Genomic DNA, 18,094 nt, shown 5'->3' on the forward strand with positions numbered 1-18,094 from the left:
TTCTAAGAAAATAAGGAACAGATATATTTATATGACAGTCATGTGTAAATTTATCTGTGTTTCCATTATTAACCTGTTTTAATGGAGAGCTACAATTTAGGGGCGTGATCCTGTATTCCGTGTCCCGCAAAAAACGTAATTGAAATTATTAAGGGTTTTGGATATGCAAGGAGATTCACATTCTACCTTGGCTGGATCTGTATACTGAGTGTCTCAGATTAATTATATTCCATTCATTTATGTTTAATACATTCTCAAAAAGTCTTAACACTGGTAGTTTTAAGTTACAGGCATCCAAAAGAAAGACACTCTTATGCACTCCCACAGTCCATGCCGCATATTTAAATAAAACAGACAAGTCACTAATGTTTGCCAGCCAGCTCCTCTAGAAATTTCATTCATGTTTTCACCCAGGCTACCTCTAATGCAGCCCTCTCACACATTGACACTTGAATACAGATTTCCATGACAGACTGCGAGAGCTGTGAAGGCTCTAGCACGTCCATAAAGTGAATTGAAAATTATACATATTTATGTATCTAATAGGATGGGATAGCTCCTAAAAAAGAAAAGGTCCTTATTGTACAACTATTATTGTACATAATGTTCAATCACTTGCACACTGTGCAAAGAAAAAAGCTGCTAAACACTGACTTTAATGAGAGCAGGATTAGATCCCAAGTCCATATTTACTAGAACTAGTCAAAATCTCAAAGTTTTTCTGATTTTTTCTGTGGAAATTTGAATTTTTTTTTTTTTTTAAAACGACACATTTTCCCAGAAAATTTTTGTCTTATTTTCTAACCAAATCTAATATTTATTTGGTAGGATGGGAGTGCACTCTTTATTAGATTATTCTCCTGTACCAGCTAAATACATTTACCAGAAACATCCTTAGATAATTAATATTTGTTTTATGTTATATGTACTGTATATGTTTTGTTCTTTCAAATACGTTAAACTCCTAGGTTTCTGTAATATTCCTCTTGTGGGACAAATGAAGAAACATCTGGAAATTTTAATTTAAAGCTGAGTTACTGCAAATTTGCATGCCAGTGTAAGTGGGAACAGTGTGTAGCCCTCTCTTCTTACCTAAAGCCCTTTGTGCTTCTTTCCCCCATAGCCACATAAGCTAAGAGGGGACTGCTAGCTTCAGTTTTGAATGTCTTGGTTTTTTCACTAGCTTTGTCCCAAACAGTGGGATATATTCTTTTACAGATTTTTCACATTTGAGAATATCTCAGATTTCTGCATGTACACAAAGAATTTAGTGTCATTGTTATGATTTATTTGCTAATCTCATGTCACGTTTGGACATTCTTGCAGTGTTAACTGAAAATGGAAATTATATGCAATTAGCAAACACTGAAGCATACCGTACACATGCAAGTAGGCTGAAATCCACCCCTTCCCACACGAGCTCTAGGCTGTAGTCAGGGAATTAAACAGGGTGGAGATGGAATTCAGTCCCTATCCCATGAACAGTCTGTGAGGCTAATACGCAGAACCTTTGAGGCTAATACTCAAACCTATAGGCTAGAATAACATCTGCTACCCCTTTGTACCCTCTGAGCAGTAGTTCTGGGCCATTGGAACATCATGGTGATAGATACTGTGTTCCTTCCCTGGCTATTCCACACTCCCTCCACACCAGTCTACTTGTGGGTCAGTGCACCTGCATGGTATGCATGTGGTATTTTGTTCCTCCTTGGAGCTCACACATCTCCCCCAGGCAGATCCATTAAGAGGTTTAAATAAAGAACTTTAGGCAGACCATCCAAACCACTGTGAATTTCACCTTTAGTGAGTTTTCCCATTTTAGTCAGCGATAAAGCTTTCCTTGACCTCAGTGGAGCAGAATTGAGCTCTTACACTATATGGATACATATCATAGTAAATTATCCAACATGCAAACATTTTATGAGTTTGATCCATATACCTACAGAACTCCAAAATGAGCATTTTGCTTTTGCATGGACTGCAGGACAAGGTTCTTTATTTTTAATACGCATCATTAATTTAAAACTTATGAACTTTAAAGTTAAAACCCAAAGGATATTTTTAGGTGAATTTCCACTTTACAGTTACTTTCCTCTCTTACATCAGTTTTCCTCAGCTGATTAATTTCCAGCAGAATCCAGTTAGAACGCTGATAAAGAGGTAGGAGCCACTCTTTTACAAACATTCAGCAGAGCAGGAGGCAAGAATATGGAATAAAGATTGCACACTTATAAATTGGTTTTCATTTTTGGGCGGCAGAGAAATTCAGGATTTACTCTGAAAGGCAAATCTTTCAGTAAGTTGCCTACTTCCCCTATTGGAGGAAAACACAGGGAGTTCTGCTGTTTAAGGCAAGCTTTTGTGTGATACAGACGAGAGCAGTTAAAAGTGTACAGAGTTTTTGTTCACAATTTGATGTGCGTGCACCTAGTTTTATGTTGGATTAACATTAGAATTTCCACTGTTATGGAAGGAACGTGCTATTTCATTCACTCACATTTAGGACTAAATCCTTTGACTCTTAGGGCTTGTCTACATTACCCGCTGGATCGATGGGCAGCGATCAATTCCAGCGGGGGTCGATTTATCGCGTCTAGACTAGACGCGATAAATCGACCGCCAAGCACTCTCCCATGGACTCCAGTACTCCACCAGGGCGAGAGGCGCAGGCGGAGTCGACGGGAGAGCGTCAGCCATCGACTCACCGCAGTGAAGACACCGCGGTAAGTAGATCTAAGTTTGACGACTTCAGCTACGTTATTCACGTAGCTGAAGTTGCGTAACTTAGATCGATTCCCCCTCCCCCCCCCCCAGTGTAGACCAGGCCTTACTTTGTTATTACTTGGGCAAAAGTCCCATTGGCTTCCAGGGGAATTTTGTCAGGTAAAGATATGCAGGACCAAGGCCAAATTAGGGTTAAATGGTGCTTGCCCCCCCCCCCACAAAAAGTCTGCATAAAACCACAGAAAAGGAGGGTTGCACTTCACAGTGAATATGAGTTGGAGAGAGGGGAAAGGAATTCTCACTCCCAGCCTGGTGGCTTGAGGCAGTGAGGCTGCACACTGGCAGTTGCCCTCTTGCTGCTGCTACAATCATGGGAAGAATGAGGGGAAAGGGGGCAAGGTGCCTGATTCCAGAAGCTAAGACATCCGAGTTCTGTTGCTGGTTTTTTGAAGCAAGTAATTCAACTTAATCTAGTCATTTAGCTTCACTGTGCCTCCCTTTCCCCATATGTAAAATAATGTTTTCCAGGAGCGTTGTGCAGTTTAATTTACTCATGTCAATGCTTTGTGATCCTCATCGGAAAGGAGCTGTATACGTGCAGAATGTTATTCAGTGTTATCATACACAGTCAGGGCTCCACACACCCTTACAACAGCTTCTGAGGTGGAATGGATTTAGTAAGCATTTCCTTGCCATTCCTCTAAACGGGCCTCTAATGCTGCTACCTGGCTAGAGCAGAGCTCTGCAGAGCACAAGAAGTGTAGAAATGCACTGTGTGATCCCTCCATGGTGATGAGGACATGGTCTCTGTGAAAACAAAACTGTGACACAATTACAGCTTGGAACAGTCATTTTACACTCCCTCTCACTTTCTTGCAATAAGGGGCAAAATCCTCAAGCCAGCGCCTAGCCTGAGTAGCTGGGCTGGGCACTGGGACAAAGCGAAGAGGAAGGAATCTTCTTCCCTTAGCCAGAAAGCTACTCTGCTGAGGCTGCAGTGGTCCCCCTGGTCTTAATGCCATGCTTTGATGAGATGCGGGGAATAGGAGGATCTGTGTACGAGTGGATTCTTCAGACCTGGATCTGCCCTGCCCATGCAGGGAGCCCATGCAGGGCATGCAGGGAGCTGTGTGCTGGCAAACATGCTGTGTGCTCAACGTGTTTTCCCCTTGCATGGCCCCTCCTTACACAGCAGAACCTGCTGCGAGGGGACTTTTGCCAGCCTCCGAGATGAGAATTTAGCCCATGGGAGTGCAACTCATATCAACTGGATCCCAGCTCTGGAGCTCTGTTCATGAGTGAATTACAGGCATGATGTTTACTCAGAGCATTTAATGGAATTTGCAAGGAAAAAGTTACTTAGCTGGTCTCTGCTAATCATGTTCCCCCAAATTAATATCTATCCAAGCCTAGGTTACTTGGAGATCATTGGCATAAATGGGTGTCGTGTTCTTTGTGGAAGGGGTAGAAAACAAGCTAATAATGGGGAAGAATTGATAGCAGTGATCAAGCTTATCTGATTTCTGAACATAAAATTGTATCTATGTTGCTGTCCCCCAACATGGGCTGCTCTAAAAATAGAATTTGAGAAGCTTAAACATTCATGTTAGTTTATTTGCCAGTTCAACTTGGACGGTATATTGGGAAGGACAATCTAGGTGTTTTTCTGATAATGCAGAGCTCCTGTAGTCATAAGAAGCATTCCTAGACAGGTCTGACTGACATGACCAATGGTCATTCAGTAGAGAGCTCTCCCTCTCACAACCTTTGGGAGCAGCTATGGGGTAATACTTTTGCAAGGATCAGTGTTGAGCAGTATCTCCAGCATATTAGGTTCAGATCTCAGCTATCCTTGTCTTCTTTGTCCAACTACTCTACTTTTATTTTCCCAAACAGACAACGTGATTGTGGTTAAGTGCAATGCAAATGCCTCTCTCCTTTCATCTCTTTTACAATTCCCTTGCCGTGCTGCCTGTGTAAAAAATGTGTCATTACAGGCAGGTTCTTGGTTCCAGACAGGGCTCTGGAAAGCATTGTTAGAGCTTTCAGACAACGGAAGTAAAGGGATCCAACTCATGGTGCCATCCTGACCTTTTACCGACTCTGATGTTGTAAAACACCTGTTAGTTGGATCAGTTCTTTGTCCTTTCAGGGAATTATGCTGATTTTCCTCATTCCTTCTCTGGCTCCTACGACCCAAGATGTCCATCTTACCCTTTCACCTGACAGGGCACAGTGGCACCAGCTGCACAGAATAAGGATGCAGTAGTTTACATGGCACTGCAAGTGAAGCATGAATAGCATCAGCACGAGCAGAATAGTTTGAGAAAATTCTCCCACGGGATGCCATAGAAGCAACCTGTTTCTAGCTTTCATGTGCAGGTAGAGGTTGTTTTCATGTTGATGAACAGTGTAAAGTATTCTGTCTGTGATCACTGTTACACAGTAACAGTGGCTTTATACTCAAAACAAAGGGAATTCTCCTTTATTGATTTTTCTCTTTTAATGCTGTGCATCCAGCACACTCACCATCCCATGTGGAGGAGTTATGTAACAGTGAAGCTATAGTGGCATTCCATTGGAAATCATATCCTGAGGTCATAGTCAACTACTGTAAAAATGCAGTAAAGTGGTGCTACCTCTTGATATTTGGACTTTAAGTGTATTTCACTGTCATTTGTCCACACAAGTCAAGTTTTGATTTATACAGACCCTATTATGGAATGCAGACATAGTCTACTTAGAGTAATATTTCATTAACTCCTTAGAATGTTTGTAAAATACACTCTCTGGACTATGAAGATGAAGGGTATGTTTTGTAAGGAGCATGATGTGAAACGAATTTGTCTCTAGGCCTCGCTTAATTATTTTAATGATCCCACTGGTGATTACTATAGGTGTCTTTCTGTGTATATATATTGTGACCTACACGCATGTATTCATTTATGAAAGCTAAGATTTAAAAAGAGTAACTCTACTGAAGTAACTCTATTCCAAATTTACTCCAGTATAAGTGAAATCAGAATCAGGCCCACTGTGTTCATGGGTTAAAACAGGCTTTAAAAGCAAAATGCATATTTCAGTTGAATAAATATGTAGGCATGCCAGACACGAGATTTAAATAATGAAAGAGTATGAGAGTATAGACCTATTGAGCACTTAGTCACAACATTCTGTACAGAGTAGGCTTTAGCTAACACAGCTAAAGCAACAGTAACCCTTACGTTACGGATTTGGGCAGATTTCCCTACCATGTGAATTTAATAATAAATTGATAACAATAGCTATCCCTCATACACTCTAGCATTTTACATTGTCAAAGGACTTTACTAACATTAAGTAATTACTCCTGACACCCCTTATTTATGATCTCAGGAGGTAACTATTATTGAACTACATTCATCCCTAGTACAACTCCATTGACAACAATAGTTACATAAGAAATGAATATGGCCCACTGTCTCCATTTTACAGATGGGGACATAGCAGAGCTGGAATTAGATCTCAGGAGTTACTGACTTTCAACCCCTGCTCAGTCCAAGGAGGTCACCCTCTCTGTCTTCTAATCTTTGACTTTTCATTATTTTTTTTTGATGTTTTCATATTCAGAGTTCAGTGTTTCCTTGATTTGTTCCTATTTGTAATTTTCTCAAGCAGGATGGTTATTAGCCTAGCGTGTATGCACTCTCACTCTGTATTGATGCAATCAGTGTGACTACAGTCTGCCTGTTAGAGCTGGTGCACAGGATATATAGGCTAGGCAGAGGTATTCTAGGGTTCACCTGTATTGTGTTGCTTTCACTCTACTGCAGTATGGTATGAGTTCAAAGGCTAAAATTGCTGCTTTTTTATCTGCTGAGGACCACAGAAAGCAATACCTGAAGGGAATCCTGCACGTGGATAGTGGAAAGCTATTATGCAGCAAATGCTGATACACATACACAGAAAGGATCGGTTGGCAAGAATTGGAAAAATGAAATTTGCAACATAAAGCTGAAACGATGAAGGAATCACAGTCCAAAGGGCATGCTGCTGTTACGTCTGTGTTCTAATGGAGTGCAGATGCTACCCAGTGCTGGCAGGTAATCCACTTAGAACTATAGAAGCTTTTGCAGCAGCAAATCTCTCTCTTGGGAAAGTAGATAATGAAAAACTCAGGGAGTCTTTAACATTTTTGGTGTCATACTGTTCTGCAGGTGTTTTGCCTTCCACCGGCCAATGAGTTGCACCAGTCTTATCGACACCAAAGGCTGAAGCTTTGCAGTTGGGAAAGGTGAAATATGTTGGCGGCACTAGGCCAAATTTGGCACTCACATAAATCCCATATAACCTCACTGAGACAAAATCATGATTGGTGTCATTCTACTATATTGGAGTTACACCAGGGATGAATTTGGCCCATTGATGTCACTGTGGTTGTTGGATACGAATGAGAACAGAGCTTGGGCCACTAATGTTAATGTTGTAATTGAAGAAAGAAAAGATTTAATGATAGTTTTTTAAACTTACATTAAAAAAAATCCAGTATTGGTTTGTCAGAAAACCCAAACAAATAAGCACATTTTTTTACCATTTTAATGTTAATTATATTTTTTGGGGAGAAGGGGTTGATGGTTAAATGATTACCCTGATTCTGCTCCTAGTTAAGTCAAAGGAAGTTTTACTCTTGGTTTCAGTGGGACCAGAATCAAACCCATGGGTCTATTGTTTCATGTTAAGAATGGACAACTCAGTAACACTGAAATGGCCAAGCAGTGAGATTCTGCTCTCAGTTACGGTGGAGCAGATCTGAAATTACTCCATTCAGGCCAATGGCTCAAGGCTTTTTTTATTTGATTTCTTTCTAGTTCCATCAAGTTGAAGAATGGGAGCCACATCTCTTAAGTAGCAGATGTAGTCTTCCTTCCTTAGTGACACTGCCTTCTGTATGACCCTACCTACCAACAGCTCAGAGAGGGAGGGTCTTTCTGCCTTCTGGAGTGTAACCATGGCACACCTCTCATGACACCTTCCTTTCACTGACTAAGTTTCCTCCTCTCATCCTGCAGTAGTAACAAAAAAATCCATTGGAAATTCCATTTGGGTTGTGTCTGTCATCTGCTATCCGCTCTGATTCTCAAACAAAATGATCATAGGCATACTGGATGTGCAAATAAGGACCATGTTCATTGTATTCTCTCTCCAAACTACAATACACAGATAATTCTGGACATGAACAGTTGGGAAAAAATCAGTACAACTTAACCAAATGTAAAAATAAATAGGAGCATTATTAATTTACCAACTTAACTCTGATTCAGAAATATAGATAGATAGGGATAGACTCAGCTTTCGGATCACATGAATGTAGTACCAAATAAGCAGAGAACAGTAGCCCTGTTCAGCCATCTGTTGTCTTCAGTAAGTGGAGCTACAGCTCCTATGGAATTCTCTGGGCTAACCTGGGATAAAATAGGAACACAAATGTAGGTGTGAGTTACATATTGGGCATAGCCTAATGTAACATGCACAGTTGGTGTTCAGGGGTTGTGCAGAATTAGTATAAATTACACACCAAAAGCAACTAAGGGAGAGAATGTAAGTTAAAACATGTTTTCCTACTTTAATACCCTCCTTAGAATCCTAGTTTACCAAATTGGTGTACCATGCACTTGTTTTGCACACCCACTGAATGCCCAGCCAATGTGAGTTATAGTGCTCTTCCACTACACTGCTCTTGTGACTGACAGACAGTCACGTCTGCATATAAGTGTAAGTCCCATTTACATCAGAGGGACTTGTACCTGTGCAACTGAGGCAGAATTGGGCTCAATATGTAAAATTACATTTATACCCTCACTGAATTTGGCCCCATATATAACTGAGTTGCTACTGGAAGTCTCTGAGAGTTTATGCTCTGCTATGCTGAAAAGCATTATCGGAGAAAGTTGCTCCTTTAGTGTATCTGTGCTCAGAAAGTCAGAGAAAGGTATATGGGTAAATTAAAAATGGAAGGCTCTAGCCTTATGCACCAGCCATACCCATACTCCTGCCTGAAGCTAGCATATCAGGAGAACATTTACGCAGCACCATTTACTTGTTGAAATAAGCAGCTCTGTGCGACTCCTAGGATCCAGTCCCTTCCTCCTGCTAGGCAGCAAAACTGCACCGGGCAGTACTAGGCTTCCTGCACACCTGCAGGGGATGGGCAGGCACAGGACTTGCACCAGTTAGGTACACAGGGTGAAATCCTGGTGCCACTGAAATGGGAGATTTGCCAATGACTTCACTGGGACAAAGATTTCACGCACAGCTCCCATTAACATTAAAACAAAACTAATATCTTCATGTTCCCCAGCCTCCCAAAGGGCCCAGCAGTACCATGTTAATGTTAATGGAAGCTATGTGTAAATCTTCCAGTCAGCTTTGAGAATCTTAATCATAATGTTTAATTATCTCCTGCTTAGATGAAAGTTTCTGTAGTAAAAAAGAAGAAAGTTAACCCAGTTTTGAAGACCAAGACCCTACAGATGCAGCTTGCTATTCTTTGGGTGTGTGTTCTGGGCCTTTATTGCTCCGGGTTGAGTTATTTAAAGGAATAGCAGTAATAGGTTTGTAAGAGGCGGGAATGTTTTGTTTGAATTGGGCATCTTCAGATGTATCCTACCAGGTGCTGAGTGCCCTCTGCTACCACAGAATTTGAATGGAGATGCAATTCCTGCAGGATAGGGCTCTCTGGGAGATTAGGGAATGTGAAGATGGAACTTAGAGGATTTGTTGTTTTTTTTAATATCACTCCAATACTGATTTTTACACCCCACATTTAGAGTAAGTTCTCTGTTAATGAAACATAAAAGATGAAGAACTCTCATGAGGATCAAAGTGGAGTAGTGGGGACAGTGACATTTAAATGATATTTTTAGCAAATGTAAGTTATTATTTTTTTGAATCTTTACTAATTCCTTGAATAAAAGTGCAACTAGGATTGAAGTAAAAAGAGTCAAAGAGAGCAAAAACATCAGACTCTTAGGCTTGGTCTACACTACAGGGTTAGGTCGAATTTAGCCGCGTTAGGTCGGTTTAAAAATGACTGCATCCACACAACCAACCCTGTTCCGTCGACCTAAAGGGCTCTTAAAATCGACTTCTCTACTCTTCCCCGACGAGGGGAGTAGTGCTAAAATCGACTTTGCTGGGTCGAATTTGGGGTAGTGTGGATGCAAATTGACAGTATTGGCCTCCAGGACCTATCCCAGAGTGTTCCATTGTGACCGCTCTGGACAGCACTTTGAACTCCGATGCACTAGCCAGGTACACAGGAAAAGCCCCAGGAACTTTTGAATTCCATTTCCTGTTTGGTCAGTGTGATGAACTCAACAGCACAGGTGACCATGGAGTCCCCCAGAATCATAGAGTGTAGAATGTTTCTATGCTCCCCCTATCATCTCTGTCCTTGAGGATATGGCAGATTAGAAAGCGAAAAAAACGCACTCGCAATGACATGTTTTCCGAGCTCATGCAGTCCTCCCGCAATGATGAATAACTAATTCTAAAGGGCCTAATTCTGATCTCACTTACCCTGATGTAAATTAGGAGTGACGCCCTTAGATTTACAACAGTGTAAACCTGGTGGAAATGAGATCAGAACTGGACTCTCCACTAACTTTAAAAGGAGACTGTTTTCCCTTCAACCCTGGTCCTTTAGCCATAACTTCTTTCTCTTTGCTCCTTCCTTGCACCCCCAAAAGGCACAGTATAAAAAAAATCATCCTAGAACCTTAAGAATTACCTAGCTAAGTGAATGGTAATGGCCACATTGGATTATTGACTTTTAAAAATACATGTTGATAAAATATATATATACCAGCTCTGATCTATTGCAAAAACAGATATTCTTGCCTGCACAGCAAAATATAAAGTATTAAATCTAGGTAATAGTAATAGATCCAGTAGTTCCTCTAGGTGCGTAATAGTTAATGAGTGTAATATCCTTCAGAAGCACTCCAGTGTGAGCATATGGCTCAAAAAACTCCTATGGAATTCCAGCATCAAAGTTAAAAGGCAAGAACACAGGATTATAGAAATTAGAGATGGATAAACCGCTCACCTTGTAGGTTGTCTTGTCCTCCTCCCTGAACTGTACAGTATATTCTCTGGTGCTTTGTCCAAATCAGTTTTAAATAATGAAAGATAAATGCTCTTGGGTTATATGTTTTAAAAAAGCCTAAATTTTGTATCTACAAATCAGATTCCGTATTTAGACATTATGTTTGGCCATTTATCTCCGGAGTTTTTTATAGATGGGATTTTTAAATGTGCCTATAACGTAGGCACTCAGATTTCATTGACTTCCAATAGAATTTGTGCACCTAACCCAAAATTGTGGAATCACAATGAGAAGCTGAGTTTGAGATTCTTGAGAGTGTGGCCTAAATTAAGTAAGCATATTTGCTTACAGGAGAGGAGGTAAGCTAAACCAAGTGGAAGTTGGCGGGGGGTGGGGGAGATGCACAATGGGTATCAGTGGCTATATCACATTTGCCACTTTCCCTCCAGTCTCAAGAAAGCCTTTCTTACCTTGGCTGTATAGTATCATGGAAAATCTGAGTTGCCATTTCCAGGATCTGCGCTCAGGATGAAGAAGCCCATCTGTGTGCCCATTGCATGGTTGGGGCTCCATGGTTAGGGAGGTCATGTCAGCCCAGGATAAAGACGACAGTCATATCAAAGTGACAGCAATATCTTGGCAAATCTGCAGAATTTCAGGTGGAAAGTCAAGTGAAAGCGAGTGCTGACAGTTTTGGCATCAACTTGCCCTCTATTCCTCACGGCTGGGGCCTAGGGAGCAGCTGTGGGCAGTCATGCTGTGACAGCAGCTCTCACTGAGCTGTGCTGCCAGGGAGGAGTCTCTTAGACCAATGCAGAAGGACTGGCCTTCCCTGTCGGATTTCCTTGAAGATTTTGGGATGCAGGCATTGTTGGAAAGCCCTGGTCTCTGTGGGCCCACAAACCACTCTCCCTGGTAGAATGATGGGCAGGGAACATGTTAAGTCTGCTGAGTAACTTTTAACATCTCACAGCTTTTAGTACAAGAGCGCGATGAGTTAGCTCTCTATTTTCTGCTAGTGTTTTTGTTTATGGGGTAAGGACCAGATTTTCAACCTAGCATTGAGGGTTGGGGCATAGGTGCTTTTAAAAATCTCACGAGGCACCTACTTGCCTATTTACATACATAAATAGACCTCTACCCCGATATAACGCTGTCTCAGGAGCCAAAAAATCTTACCACTTTATAGGTGAAACCACGATATATCGAATTTGCTTTGATCCACCGGAGCGCGCAGCCCCGCCCCCCCGAGCGCTGCTTGACCGCGTTATATCCAAATTTGTGTTATATTGGGTCACGTTATATCGGGGTAGAGGTGTACCTTTGAAAATCAGGCCCTGTCTATAAATGATTGGTGTTGGCAGCATGGCACATTCAGAGCTGAAACCCCCAACTTTGGGCTGTCATACTTTCCTTCCCCCATCAATATATAAAAATGAACAATAGACTTTTTAGAAAAATTGTTTAAAACAAAAATTCTCTTCTGCTCTGACACCCTAAGTGCCGAGTTTCAGCCTGAAGCAAGTTTATGTGGTTGAGTTATTAAACTGTGACAATAAGGGTTTGTAATGGAACCTGTGGCAGAACCTTCATGGCAGCACACAAATGGCACCTCTGTAAAGCAGCAGGGCTATATGTTTAGTCTCTGTAGAATTCCAAGGGCCCATGCCCTGGTGCTCCTTTCCCCTCACAAGGGTGGCTGTTTATCTGGCTGCCATAATTTGGGCCCTACCAAATTTAGGGTCTGTTTCGATCAATTTCATGGCCAGAGGGTTTTAAAATTGGTCAATTGCACGTTTTCAGATGTTTACATCTGAGATTTCACAGTGTTGTAACGGGGGGGGGTCCCAACCCAAAAGGTACCTGGAGGTGGATCTGATTCTCCCCGCTCCCACAAGCAACTGTGTAGGTGAAGAGGAAGTTCTGAGTCCTGTCCATCCTCAGCACTGTGGGATTGGCAGCTAGGAGCCCCCGGCTGGAGCACTCCCCACAGCAAGGAGGAGATCGGACCCACCTCCACAAGCCTCCTCCAGCTGCAGGAACCTCTGGAGTTGCTGACCAGCCCCAGAGCTTCCTGGGAGGCACCCAGAGGTGGGTCTTATCTCCTCCCCACTCTCCAAGAATGGCTGTGCAGGGGAAGGACAAGTCCTCTCCCTCCCCAGCCCGGCCAGGACTCACAGGTACGAGCCCTCAGCTGGGGCGCTCCCAACAGCAAGGGGGAGATTGGATCCACCTCCACAAGCCTCCTCTAGCTGCAGGAACCTACGGGGCTGCTGCCCAGCTCCAGAGATTCCTGCAGCCCGAAGTCCTGTCCTTCCCTAGCCCGGCCGGGACTTCCAGCTACAAGCCCCCAGCTGGGGCATTCCCAGCAGCATGGGGGAGATCAGATTTCATGGGGGAAGGGCTTATATCATGGTCCCTGACACATTTTTCACGGCTGTGAAATTGCTGGGGCCCTAGCCATAATGGGAAAAGGTTTTAAAAGTCCCTATTGGATAGGTGAGAGTGTGTGGAAATATACTACAACTATCCAGAGGAGGGTTGTTTTTTTCTATTGAGCTTCATACTAATCTTCATACTAGTTGAAAGATACAATTATGAGCCAGATTCAGGAAAGGTGGTGCAGAAAGGTGCAAATGGCATCTCCACGCTTCAGCTAAGCCCCTTGTGTGGCAGGGCATGGAGGAGGATGTGCTCTAGCCAAGGACAGCAGTGCTTTGTTCCCTCAGAATTTTCATCAGGGCTCCAGAGCAGGCAGCGCTAATTCAGTACGCTCCTAGGCCGCCTATGCCTTCTCCCTGGCAGGTGCCACCTGCTTTTCAGGCATCTTGGGGCCCCTTAAATGCACCCCATAGTAAAGGAGGTTGCAGCTGCTTTTCACTATCCCAGCTCCATTCACCCGATAGCCTTCTGCCACTGGGGACTCCCATGCATACCCTGGAGTGAATCTGGGTCTGCCTCATTAGTTTTATAATAGACAGAGTGAAAATGTGAAAAAAAAATACTGCTGGAAACATTGAGCAGTACTGTTCAATGCTGGAGCCAAAGTGTGATCTTGTGGTTACAACATAGGACTGGAGGACAGGAGACCTGGGATCTAAGCCTGGGTTAATTCTGTTACACTTAGCATATTGAATAGTACCTTACTCTGCCGGCAGTCTCTCGTTTTCTTCAGTGTAAATTCATATTCTCAAATGGCATGCGTGGCAGGGTGAAATACTACTCAACTGCTTTCTGGTCCTGTGTGCCAATCACTTAATTTTTCTGTGTCTCAGCATTCCATCTTCAACACAGAAATAATATCTACTGTCCCTACCTTATAGGGGCCTTGTGAATCTTAAATTATTTTATATGAAGTTCGTTGAGATCCTTGGATGAACATAAGAACAGCCATATTTGGTCATACCAATAGTGCATCTAGCCCAGTAGCCTGTCTTCTGACAGTGACCAGTGCCAGGTGCTTCAGACGGAATCAACAGAATGGTTAATTATTGAGCGATCCAGTCCATCAGCTAGTCCTAGCTTCTGGCAGTCGGTGGTTTAAGGAGTTGTATCCCTGACTGTTGTGAGTAGTTGCCATTGACTGACCTGTCCTCTGTGAATTTATCTAATTCTTTTTTTAATTCCAGTTATACTTTTGGCCTTCACAACACCTCTTGGCAATGAGTTCCAGAGGTTGACTATGCATTGTATAAAGAAGTACTTCCTTTTGTTTGTTTTAAACCTGCTGCCTTTTAATTTGATTGAGCGACCCCTAGTTCTTGTGTTGAGTGAAGTAATAACACTTCCCTAATTCACTGTCTCCACAGCATCCATGATCTTATAGATTTCTATCACAGTCTCCCGTTATCATCTTTTTTCTAAACTGAACAGTCCCAGTCTTTTTTAATCTCTCCTTATGTGGAAAGTGTGTCATATCCCTCATCATTTTTCTTGCCCTTCTCTGTACTTTTTCCAATTCTGATACTTCTTTTTTGAGATGGGGCAACTAGATCACCATGCAGTCGGTATTCAAGGTGTGGGGGATACCATGGATTTATATAGCAGCATTATGATATTTTCTGTTTTATTATCTATCCTTTTTCTAATGGTTCCTAACATTCTGTTAGCTTTTTTGACTGCCGTTGCACATTGAGCAGATGTTTTCAGAGAACTATCCACAATGAATCCCAAGATCTCTTTCTTGAGTGGTAGCAGCTAATTTATGTATAGCTGGGATTATTTTTCCAGTGTGGATTACTTTGCATTTGTCAACATTGAATTTCATCTGCCATTTTTTTGCCCAGTCACCTAGTTCAGTAAGCTCCCTTTGTAACTCTTTGCAGTCAGCTTTGAACTTAACTATTTTGAGTAATTTTGTATTTTCCGCAAATTTTGCCAACTCACTGTTCACCCTCTTTTCTAAATCATTTCTGAATATATTGAACAATACAAGTCCCGCTATTTACCTCTCTCCATTGTGAAAAATGACCATTTATTTCTATCCTTTGTTCCTATCTTTTAACCAGTTACTGATTCATGAGAGGACCTTCCCTCTTATCCTGTGACTGCTTAGTTTGCTGAACTGCATTTGGTGAGGGACCTTGTCAAAGGCCTTCTGAAAGTCCAAGTACACTATTATCAGCTGGATGAGTCTGGTCCTCATGCTTGTTGACACCCTCAAAGAATTTTAATAGATTGGTGAGGCATGATTTCCTTTTAAAAAGCTATGTTGACGCTTTCCAGTATATAGTGTTTATTTGAGTGTCTGATAATTCTCTTATTTACTATACAATCAGTTTGCCTGGTACTGAAGTTAGGCTTACTAGCCTTAATTGCCAGGATCGCCTCTGGAGCCTTTTTAAAAAATCATTAGCTACCATCCAGTCGTCTGGTACAGAGGTTGATTTAAGCGATAGGTTATATACTATAGTTAGTAGTTCTGCAGTTTTAGATTTGAGTTCCTTCCAAACTGTTGGGTGAGTATCATCTGCTCCTGGTGACTTATTACTGTTAAATTTGTTACCAAATCGCCTCTACTGACAACTTAGTCTGGGACAGTTGCTCAGATTTGTCACCTAAAAAGAATGGCTTAGGTGTGGGGATCTTCCCCACATCCTCCAAGGTGAAGACCGATGCAAAGAATTCATTTAGCTTTTCCGCAACTAATTTGTCTTCCTTAAGTACTCCTTTAGCACTTTCATCATCCAGTGACCCCGTTGACTGTTTGGCAGACATCCTGCTTCTGATATACTTAAAGAAATTAGTCCCTTTTTTCCTTCCTCTCTCTCCTATGTTCTGCTTCCCCACCTCTACTGCTCCAACTCCATGCACGAGCAAAGCAGCCAAGTACAACTGACAGACTCCTTATCAAGTGAGAGAGAGCTTCAGAGATCTTGTCAACTTCACTTTGCCACTCTGCTTATGCTTGGAGTAAAACAGCAGGGTGTGGAAAAGCAGAGGGGAGCAGCAGGTGAAGAGAAGAATAGAGCAACAGAGCAGTAAAGGTACTTTGTGCTTGGAGCACAGCCAGAGTAGAATTTCTTCCCTTCCTCCCTGCAAAAAAATTACAAAAAGCCACATTTTAAAGATAATTTTCTAAATGTAGATTCCTGACTAATTTGACAAAGGGCAGAAGAAATATCTACAAAATCCATTTTTAATAAATGTAAACAAATAAATTATAAATGACAAAAATATTACTGAACAGTTAAATATTCATAACATAATTACTTAAATTAATATTTTTAATGCACTACTTGTGGTAAAGAGTCTTACTGACACTGCCTAGCATGCTTTGTTAATGAAATTTGTAGGAGCTGGCAAAGTGGGTGTGATGGGTGGGGAATGCTGGACTTGTGGGTGTGGCAAGTGTTGTGGATGCTGGGGGACTGTGAGTATGGCCAGGGGAATTTTGGAACCTGAGAGAAGAGTAGCCACAGTTTTGTTTTTTCACATCAAGTGTTACAGACGCCCCCAGTTTTATCACAAGTCTCATGTTATTTGGTATTTTTCTTAAAGCTTCTTGCAGTCAGATGATACGGGGTAAATCTCAGCTTTCATTTTAAAAAAGAGCCCCTTTTTTGGCAATGAAGAAAATCTTGAAAATGTGACTCTAAAAGCTCAAAAAGCAGATGGCAGGAATAAAAAACCACCTCAACATTTATTTTTAAAATTTAATGATTTGTAAGCCAATCTCATGATTTTTGGGGGCCTGACTCATAAACCCCAGGAGTTGACAGTGCTGTCATTACTCAGTAATGACCTCTCTGTTAATTAAGAAATGATTTCTGACAAGCACCAAAGAGAGTTTAGTTTTGTCTTCCAGGTAGAGAGTTGGTGGCCAGAGTTACTGGCCTAACATGGGCTGAAACAGAGGGTCTGTAGATACCTAAAAGCAGTAAACTGATCTTTTAATTTCCAAGGAAGCAAGAAAAGAGTTTACCGGTAAAGTTAGTCAAATGTGGGTTGGCTGGCTGGTTTGTTTATTTTTAATCTAATAAAAGGGGATCTTAATATCCCTGTTAAAGCAATATAAAGCTGGAAACTCCCCTTTGGCATTTTGGCTAAATATTACTGAAAATGTAAAAGTCTTTAACAAAAACAATGGAAGTGCAAAGAAACTATAGAAATAGAATCAGCAGGTGTCATTCGAAAAGTGAGGAAGAGTAGCGAAAAGTGTTTGATCCAGCGTCAAATTAACCAGTAGACCCACTAGGCCAGAGCTGGACCACAGCCATTTTGTGGGCACTGTTCTGCAGAGGCAGGTTTGGGAGTAGCAGGAGTAAAGGGAGCCAGGTGGACACACGTATCCTGAGGAGCATCTCACTGGTCAGCGTGTGCTTAGCATCTGCTGTGTGCTGGCCACGCAAAGTGGAAGAGGTCCCCTGCAGTCAGAGTGGGCAGTGAAGAGACAAGGCTGGTAAGAGGAGCTGTTGAACCAGCCGGCACTGTAAAAAGTACTACAGGAAAGTACTCCCAGCATGTCTCAGGAATAAGGGGCAAGGGGAAGGCAAGTGCAGAATCCTAAGGCCTTGCAGAATCCTAAGGCCTACCTACAGGTACTTGTTGAATGGATCCAGTCTGGATTTGATCCAATGTCTGGAAATTAAATCATGACAAAAATGTCTTTATTAATCAGAAAGTATAATATTACTAGAGAAGACATGTAGAAGTTTTTGGAAGTACTAAATAAGATCTCAGTGCTGGAAACTTTCCCACCTCCCTGGTATTTCACTTTCTTGAGGTTTCCACTCTCTTCCAAACTGCAGTGAAAGTAAGTGGTTTCTGCTGAAGCTGGCTTCA

The 18,094-nt window shown here is 41.9% G+C and overlaps 1 protein-coding gene across 7 annotated transcripts in view; it reads left to right on the forward strand.

Annotated features, from left to right (window-relative positions):
* The window catches only part of KCTD15 (potassium channel tetramerization domain containing 15), a 53,178-nt gene that overhangs the window by 11,205 nt on the left and 23,879 nt on the right, over positions 1 to 18,094 (forward strand). The window lies entirely within an intron of this gene.

The sequence above is a fragment of the Lepidochelys kempii genome, chromosome 12, assembly GCF_965140285.1.
Source record: "Lepidochelys kempii isolate rLepKem1 chromosome 12, rLepKem1.hap1, whole genome shotgun sequence".
In the NCBI taxonomy this organism is placed as follows: domain Eukaryota; kingdom Metazoa; phylum Chordata; order Testudines; family Cheloniidae; genus Lepidochelys; species Lepidochelys kempii.